Below are 7,699 nucleotides of genomic sequence, written 5' to 3' on the forward strand. Positions count from 1 at the left end.
CGTCTTTCTTCCCTTCTGTCTTCTTCCTCTTGTCTCTTTGCCTCCTTCATTTTAGCTGTTCTTTTTTCTTCCTTTTTCTTTCCCATATAGAAAAATCCAACCTTCAATAAGGCACCCAAGCTCTCAAATCACATCCATATTAGTGTTTAATTCATTTGAAAATGGTGGAAGATAGATTTCTAATATTATTAGTAAAGGTAGCTAGATCACCATGCAACAATAATAGATGTGAAAAGACAAAGATACATGGACATTGTCATATTTGATTGGAGGGTAGAATAAAACATTTCACACTTGGAGCAAATAAGAACAATGTTAAATAGGTACTAGTACAACACACAAATTTATGCATACAAAGTTATGTTTTGAACCTAGAATCTCAAACCTTCGAATGCACAGAATTAATTGTAATTATTTGATATTTAGTGTCTTTTTTTCTCAAACTTGGTATTAGATTATATTATGACAAAGTTTGTTTTTTTTGTAGTTGTTTATCCATCTAATCTTAAGAAATGGCAACCAATCGAGTCTATTGTTGGTATTATTGACATTGTGCATGGTTCTATGTGAGAAAAAATATACAAAGATTTGAGAAAAATATAGCTTGCAAAGAATGCTGTATTCTTTCTGACCATTCTTATGTTGTCCAAACACAACATTGTCAATGGGAAGCAATACCCCTCCTTTCTTTGCTTGACATTTCAAGCTTTGTGAATGGCCATTGCAAAGCCCAACCACTAGTGAAAACTATAGATATTAAATGTTTTTTGAGATAGAAAGAGCATTAAAACGTAATATCTCAAGCAAGCTAGATCACTTTGTTTATGCCAATTATTGTATTTATTGACTTCATTTCCAATGCTGAGATAAGAAGTTCAAAGGCTATGCTCTAAGTGGCAACACTATTAGGTTGCAATGATTCAACTACTTCTTGTTTTGGTGAATCAAGCTTTGCCATAATTTCTATTCCGTAAGGACTTTGGCAATTTGTGTTGGTTGTTGGTCTTATTTAACTGTAGACTCTAGTGCTTCATTTAAGTTTGATTTTTCTTTGTCAAGGGGGTGTTTGGGCTCTTATATGGTGCGATGAAGGTGGCCCCATAGGTAGTTTACGCAACCAAAACCAATGATTTCCTACATAGTATTCTTAAGTATACAAGGGGGAATTTGGAACCCATTGTTGCATTATGCAAGTTGAGTCCTTTGTTGCTTCATTGTGGTGGTTTTGAAGGTTGTGCATGTATCCTTGGTATCATCCACCAAAATTTTACTTAGTCGAGTTGAGTAATTTCTATGCTGCATTGCATGTTTGAAGTAACCCTTTAAGCTTGCTAGGTATCTCTTTCAAGTCAAGGATTTGCCCCTTACCCTCCCCTTGAGGTTTGGCAAGGTTATCCTTATTGAAGGTTATGATTATATGTACATTTAGCAATGTCAAGTGTATCCTTTATAATATGTAATCAACTTTACATTTGCCTACATGCTTGAAGGTTATTCCAAGGAAGACTTCCTTTCCCATATGTTCTTAGTTTGAAAGCACATAAAAGATAATGGGTATGCTTTTAGTCTCTATGGTCATGATAATTATGCATTTGCCTAGGAGAGAATATAGGCATCCTATGCATGGGTTAATCATTGTGTTGATCTCAATAGATGATCAAATTTTTTGATTTCAGTCCATGTGTCATAGGTTAAGATGTTATAATCTACTTCTTAATCAATGAGAGCATAAATTAAGTGCTCTAATTTCATGTTCAATTCAACCCTAAGATAAGCAAGTGGTATCAACTCTTCATCTTCGAGGTCAATATTCTCGACTTTAGCCCTTGGAATGTCAAGTCTTGGAGACCTAAATGTGGTACTACTTGTATTAGGGGTTAGCCATGTTGAAGATGTTGGTTCTCATCCAATTAGCTAGCCTCTACCTTGGCTCTTGTTCTACTAGCTTTGTCATCTTATCAATCGGCTAGATGGCAATATTCTTGAATCTTGAATTACTCATGTGAAGTTTGAACTCTAGACTTGAGGGGCAAGTCTATGTCTACAAACAGTTCAATGAGATATCGAGTTCTTAATAGCTAAATGAAATTGTCATCGAATGCAATCTTTAACTCTTCGTACAAATAGTTCTCTTTTGTGTGTATTAGGGCTTCCTTGTATGTCCTTGGTGGGTAGTTTTGTTGTTGTTCTTTGGTTGCGTTATCTTTTATGCCTGCTTGTGCCTTGAATCCTTAGGCTCACAAGCACTTCCTCAGTCTCTTCTCAACTCATTCCTTGTTAATAGCTTATATTTCTAAGGTCCTCGACTCTTGTTCTCCATGTTTGATCTTGCATAGTGTTTGCAAACCTTCTTGAGTCTATGCCCTTGTGCTTGGATGATCTACCTATTGTGAATTATGCTCTTCATGGTCATGTGCACTCCTTAAGTGAGGATGTAGTTGTGTGGAACCTAACATGTGGACATATGGTTGTGTGTATGGTCAAAAAAGTTAATGTCCTTAAGGTGAGGAGATTTCCTAGGCCTAGATGTAGAGGGAGCTCACGCTCAACCGCCAAGACCCATAGACCGCTTATTGCTTCAAATGTTTCAAGCGAGCACAAATGGCTATCTGTCACCTAGCCAATGCGCCTTCGATCCTACTGGGTTTTAGTGAGCTTACCTTGATGCCCGAATGAGTACCCTTCTCCTTCAAGTAAGCCGATAGCTCCACGATTTGTGATGCAAGCTCAAGCATCCTCAAGCCTCCAAGAGAAGAGAAGAGAAGAGAAGAGAAGAGAAGAGAAGAGAAGAGAAGAGAAGAGAAGAGAAGAAGAGAGGAGATGATAAAGAGCTTTTTCTCCAAGATTCCTCACCCTCACACACTCACTCCCTCACGCTCTCACACTCCATCTCTCAAGCACACATAAGCAAGCAAGCAAGGAGAGAAGAAGAGAAGAAAAAGAGTCCACTTTAACCACACAGCAAAGAATGAGCTTCTCAATCACTTTTTGAGTTTATATACAAAACTCTTATCCCTTTGGGCACCCATCCCCTTTTTACATGATTGGCCATTGTAGCAAGGTCCTCTTTTCCCATTTCCTTGTAGTCACCCTTTCTCTTTACCTATGCCCTTCTACCTTTTACAATTTGCAGCGGAGGGAGCCTGACGCTCTTTTACAAAAGTTTTAGGGGCGCCTTGCATTTAAAAATGCGCTTTTGCCTTTGACTTAGATTTTGAGGCCACCCTTACATGGTGATGTGATAAATAAAGGGGAGAGATGCACAATGGAGAGTAGTCCACATCAAATATGGAGACTCAAGCATTTATCTTGTTCATCTTCTTCTATCTCACTTCTTCTTCCATTCTCTCCAAGTCAACTACAAGCGGTATCCTCCAGTGATAGATATCCTCAACTTAGGGACACTTTACATATGCTTCTACTTTAGATACATACAACCATAGGATATGACTTAGGATATGTCATTTATTAACACTCCCCCTCAAGCTCAGAATGAGCTTGCACACATAAGACTCCAAGTGCTCTCCTGAAGTACTCAAACTTATCTTTACCTAATGCTTTGGTAAAAATATCAACAACTTGGTCATTTGATTTCAAATGGACCAAGCCAATCTCTCCATCAATGACTTTTTCTCTAATGAAGTGATAGTGCACTTTTATGTGTTTTGTCCTTGCATGGTAGATTGGGTTTTTTGCTAACATAATGCTACTAACATTGTCACAATACATAATGACTCCACCATCAATCTCTATACCCATGTCATATAAGATCAATCTCAGCCATGTCTGCTCACATGTTGCCAATGCAATGCCTCTATACTTTGCTTCAGTGCATGATAGAGTAACTATAGGTTTCTTCTTACTGCTCCAACTTACCATGGCTGAACCAAATGAGAATGCATAGCCACTAGTAGATCTTCTATCCATAGAGCTACTTGTTGCATCTGAGTATCCAAACAATGTAGGCTTGATTCCTTTTTCATACAACAAGCCATAGCCAATTGTCTTCTTCACATACCTAAGAACTCTTCTCACTACATCCAAATGTGATTTGCATGGTTTCTGCATAAACTGACTTATCAATCCAACATCATAACTCAAGTCTGGTCTTATAATGGTCAAGGAGATAAGACTACCAACCATCTTTCTAAACATAGTGACATCCTCAACATAAGATCCATCATCCATCAACTTAACATTTTGATCCAATGGTGTATCAACCGCTTTGCATCTTGTCATGCCATATTTTTTTAACATCTCCAATGCATATTGCCTTTGTATCAGCCATATACCATAAGGGGTGTCAATAACCTCAATAGCCAAGAAATATCTCAACAAACCAAGGTCCTTTATATCAAACTCTTTATGTAACACATGCTTGACTTCAACAATCTCCTTCTCAAGTGTACATGCAATAATGAGATCATCAACATAGATGACAACAACAACCATACCATCTTCTGTATGCCTCACATAAAGTGAATAATTAGGTTTACTTTGCTGAAATCCCATATTGCATAAGAATTTGCTGATTCTATCACACCATGCTCTTGGTGCTTGCTTCAATCCATATAAAGCCTTCTTCAATCTGCATACATAATGTGGGTATTTTGGATCTACATAGCCCTCAGGCTGATCCATGTACACTTCCTCTTCTAAGTTGCCATTCAAAAATGCATTTTTCACATCCATTTGATAAAGCTTCCAACCGTAGATAGAAGCCAAGCAATCACCGATCTCACTGTCGTCATTTTAGCTACTGGACTGAATGTTTCTTCATAGTCCAAACCATAAGTTTGTGCATATCCTTTTGCAACCAGCCTTGCTTTATACCTCTCAAGGAAACCATCCAACTTACATTTGACCTTATAAACCCATTTACATCTAATGGATTTCTTGCCATGAGGTAATTTCACCAAATCCCAAGTCTTGTTTTTCCTTAGTGCATCCATCTCTTCATCCATTGCTTGTCTCCACTCTTTGCTCTCTACTGCTTCTTCAAAGCAAGTAGGCTCCACATGTTGCACATAAGAAACCATGTATGCATAATGCATCTTCATGAACCCATTATAAGAATCTATCAATTGGATACCTGACCCTTTTTGACCTTCTCAATTGAGGTGCACTGCCATGCATCTCAAGTGATCTAGCATGTGGTGGAACATACTTTCCTGCACTTCTAGTGCCAAGTATTTTAATATGCAGAATGCCATACTCATCATCTATAGATTCATCTTTTGAACTTTCAGCCATAGGTCGCAACTTCTACACTCCTTTGTGCACTTTTCAACCTATCACTCCATGGACTGTAACTGCCACTGCTTTCCACATTCTCTTGAGGTCCTGAAGCATCTTCCACATGCTGATTTTTAGCCTTGTTATTTGCTGAAATTTTCCTTCCATAGTCATCATCATCACTGCTTTCATAATAATCAACATCCACTGCAATTTTGGGCTTGTACCATGATTCATATTCACTGAATTTGACATCCCTGCTTATGTACACTTCCTTGTATCCCTTCTTCTCATCAGGATATCCAAGAAAAATGCATTTTATAGCCTTTGGTTCCATCTTCTTTCTCAAATCATTTGGAACATGAACATAACAAACACATCCAAAGACTCTAAAGTATGCAATAGTGGGTGTCTTGCCATACATTTGGTCATATGGTGACATATTATGAGTCAAGGCTGTAGGTGTTCTATTCATAATGTGAACTGCAATATGCACTGCTTTTGCCCAATATGACAATGGCATGTTCATTTGGTTCATCATTGCCCTTGCAACCTCTGCAATGATCCGATTCTTCCTCTCAGCCACAACATTTTGTTGAGGTGTGTACCTACATGTCAATTGCCTTTTGATATCATGATCTCTCAAGAAGTCACAAAACTCATATGACATGTACTCTCCAACATTATCTGATCTCAAATATTTTATGTAGCATCCAAACTGCATTTCAGCCATAGATTTAAATTCCAAGAACTTTTCAAATGCCTCACTTTTATGCTGCATAAAGTACACCCAAGTCATTTTGCTAAAGTCATCAATGAAAGTGATATAGAATCTACATCTTCCACTCATGGAAACATTCTGACATGGGCCCCAAATATCTGAGTACACCATTTCCAAAGGATAGCTGCTTATTCTCCCCCTCTTTGGAAATGGCAATTTGGTCTGCTTGCCAAATTAACAAGCCTCACATACATGATCAAAATTCACATATCGTGGAACCTGATAATATAATGTCAATATAATTACCAAACTGCTGCATCAGTTCATTGCTGTCTTATGCCTTCTTGCTACATTTGTAGTCGTTGATGCAGCTCATCGTGTCCGCACTCCCCTTAAAAAATTGGCCCATCCTGACCTAACGAAGATGCTTCTCAGAGGAAGAAAAGGAGGATGACGAGGATTGAGGGAAGACCAGCCCCACGAGCTCTTCGTAATGAGGCTTTCATCGTAATGCTGTTGAGGCTACTGCAAGAGAGACGTCAAGATACCCCTTACAATAGCGCCCACCATTGCCATAGCCAAGAAGAGCTACTATCACGACTGATGAGGGATAGGATGAGGCTCTTCGGGGAGCAGAAAAGGGATCAGGACTTTTGGGTCGTTGTTGAGCCCCTGTTCCTTGTCCAGTTTCCACACATCACCAAGTGACTTAAGAGACATGCAACTGCCCTTGTCTCTATCGATGCCTTGTGGATAACGTTTATGAAATTGTGGCTTGAACGCGTATTGAGAGGTGAAATCCAAGCAGATTTAGTTGCCGAGTCTTTGAAATAAAATTTTACTAACGAATTTTGAGCTCTGATACCAACTGATAAATAAAGGGGAGAGATGCGCAGTGGAGAGTAGTCCACATCAAATATGGAGGCTCAAGCATTTATCCTGTTCATCTTCTTCTATCTCACTTCTTCTTCCATTCTCTCCAAGTCAACTACAAGTGGTATCCTCCAGTGATAGATACCCTCAACTTAGGGAGACTTTACATATGCTTCTACTTTAGATACACACAACCATAGGATATGACTTAGGATATGTCATATTTATCAACATGATGAAAGCAAGATCGGGGCAAGAAGAGAATTCATCAATGAAGCAGACTATTGAGTCATATAGGTTGTTAGAATATCAGGCTCTTGTTACTCTTTAGTCAGTCTATCTTTATGTGTGTGATCGACATTAGCTGGATACAACTGTACACGTGTGTGACATTCAATCAGTCGCATCGATGTAGTTAGTGACTTAACCACAATTAGTCTTGGTTAGTCAAACCTACGTGTGTAAGTCTCTTTCAGTTAGTATGATGGAAGAATAATGGAAGAAGAACAACAATGAGCTGAGGCTCATCTTCGGCTCCACTCTATCTCTCTCCTTCTCTTTCAACATGGTATCAGAGCTTGAATGCCTGAAGCATGAAGGCTTGGCAGTGGCCATTTGACATCAAGACATCAGATCTGAAGAAAACGTCATCAAAGGAGACTGTGCATGCAGCTCATTTTTTTGCAGAAGCTATATCTTGCTACAAAAATGGGTTTTCGAGAAACGGCTTGTGATTCCTGACCGTTTTGACATGATCTACAACTTTGCAGAAGAAAGTTTTTTCAAATTCCTAACAGATTTTGAGATATTTAGCACAAACCTGTGCAGATTGGTTGTTTACTGCAGTAAACATCAGGTGATTCTAGGGCA

Source organism: Lygodium microphyllum, chromosome 9 (genome assembly GCF_053477565.2).
Source record: "Lygodium microphyllum isolate KBCC chromosome 9, Lygodium_microphyllum_v1.1.10, whole genome shotgun sequence".
Classification (NCBI taxonomy): Eukaryota; Viridiplantae; Streptophyta; class Polypodiopsida; order Schizaeales; family Lygodiaceae; genus Lygodium; species Lygodium microphyllum.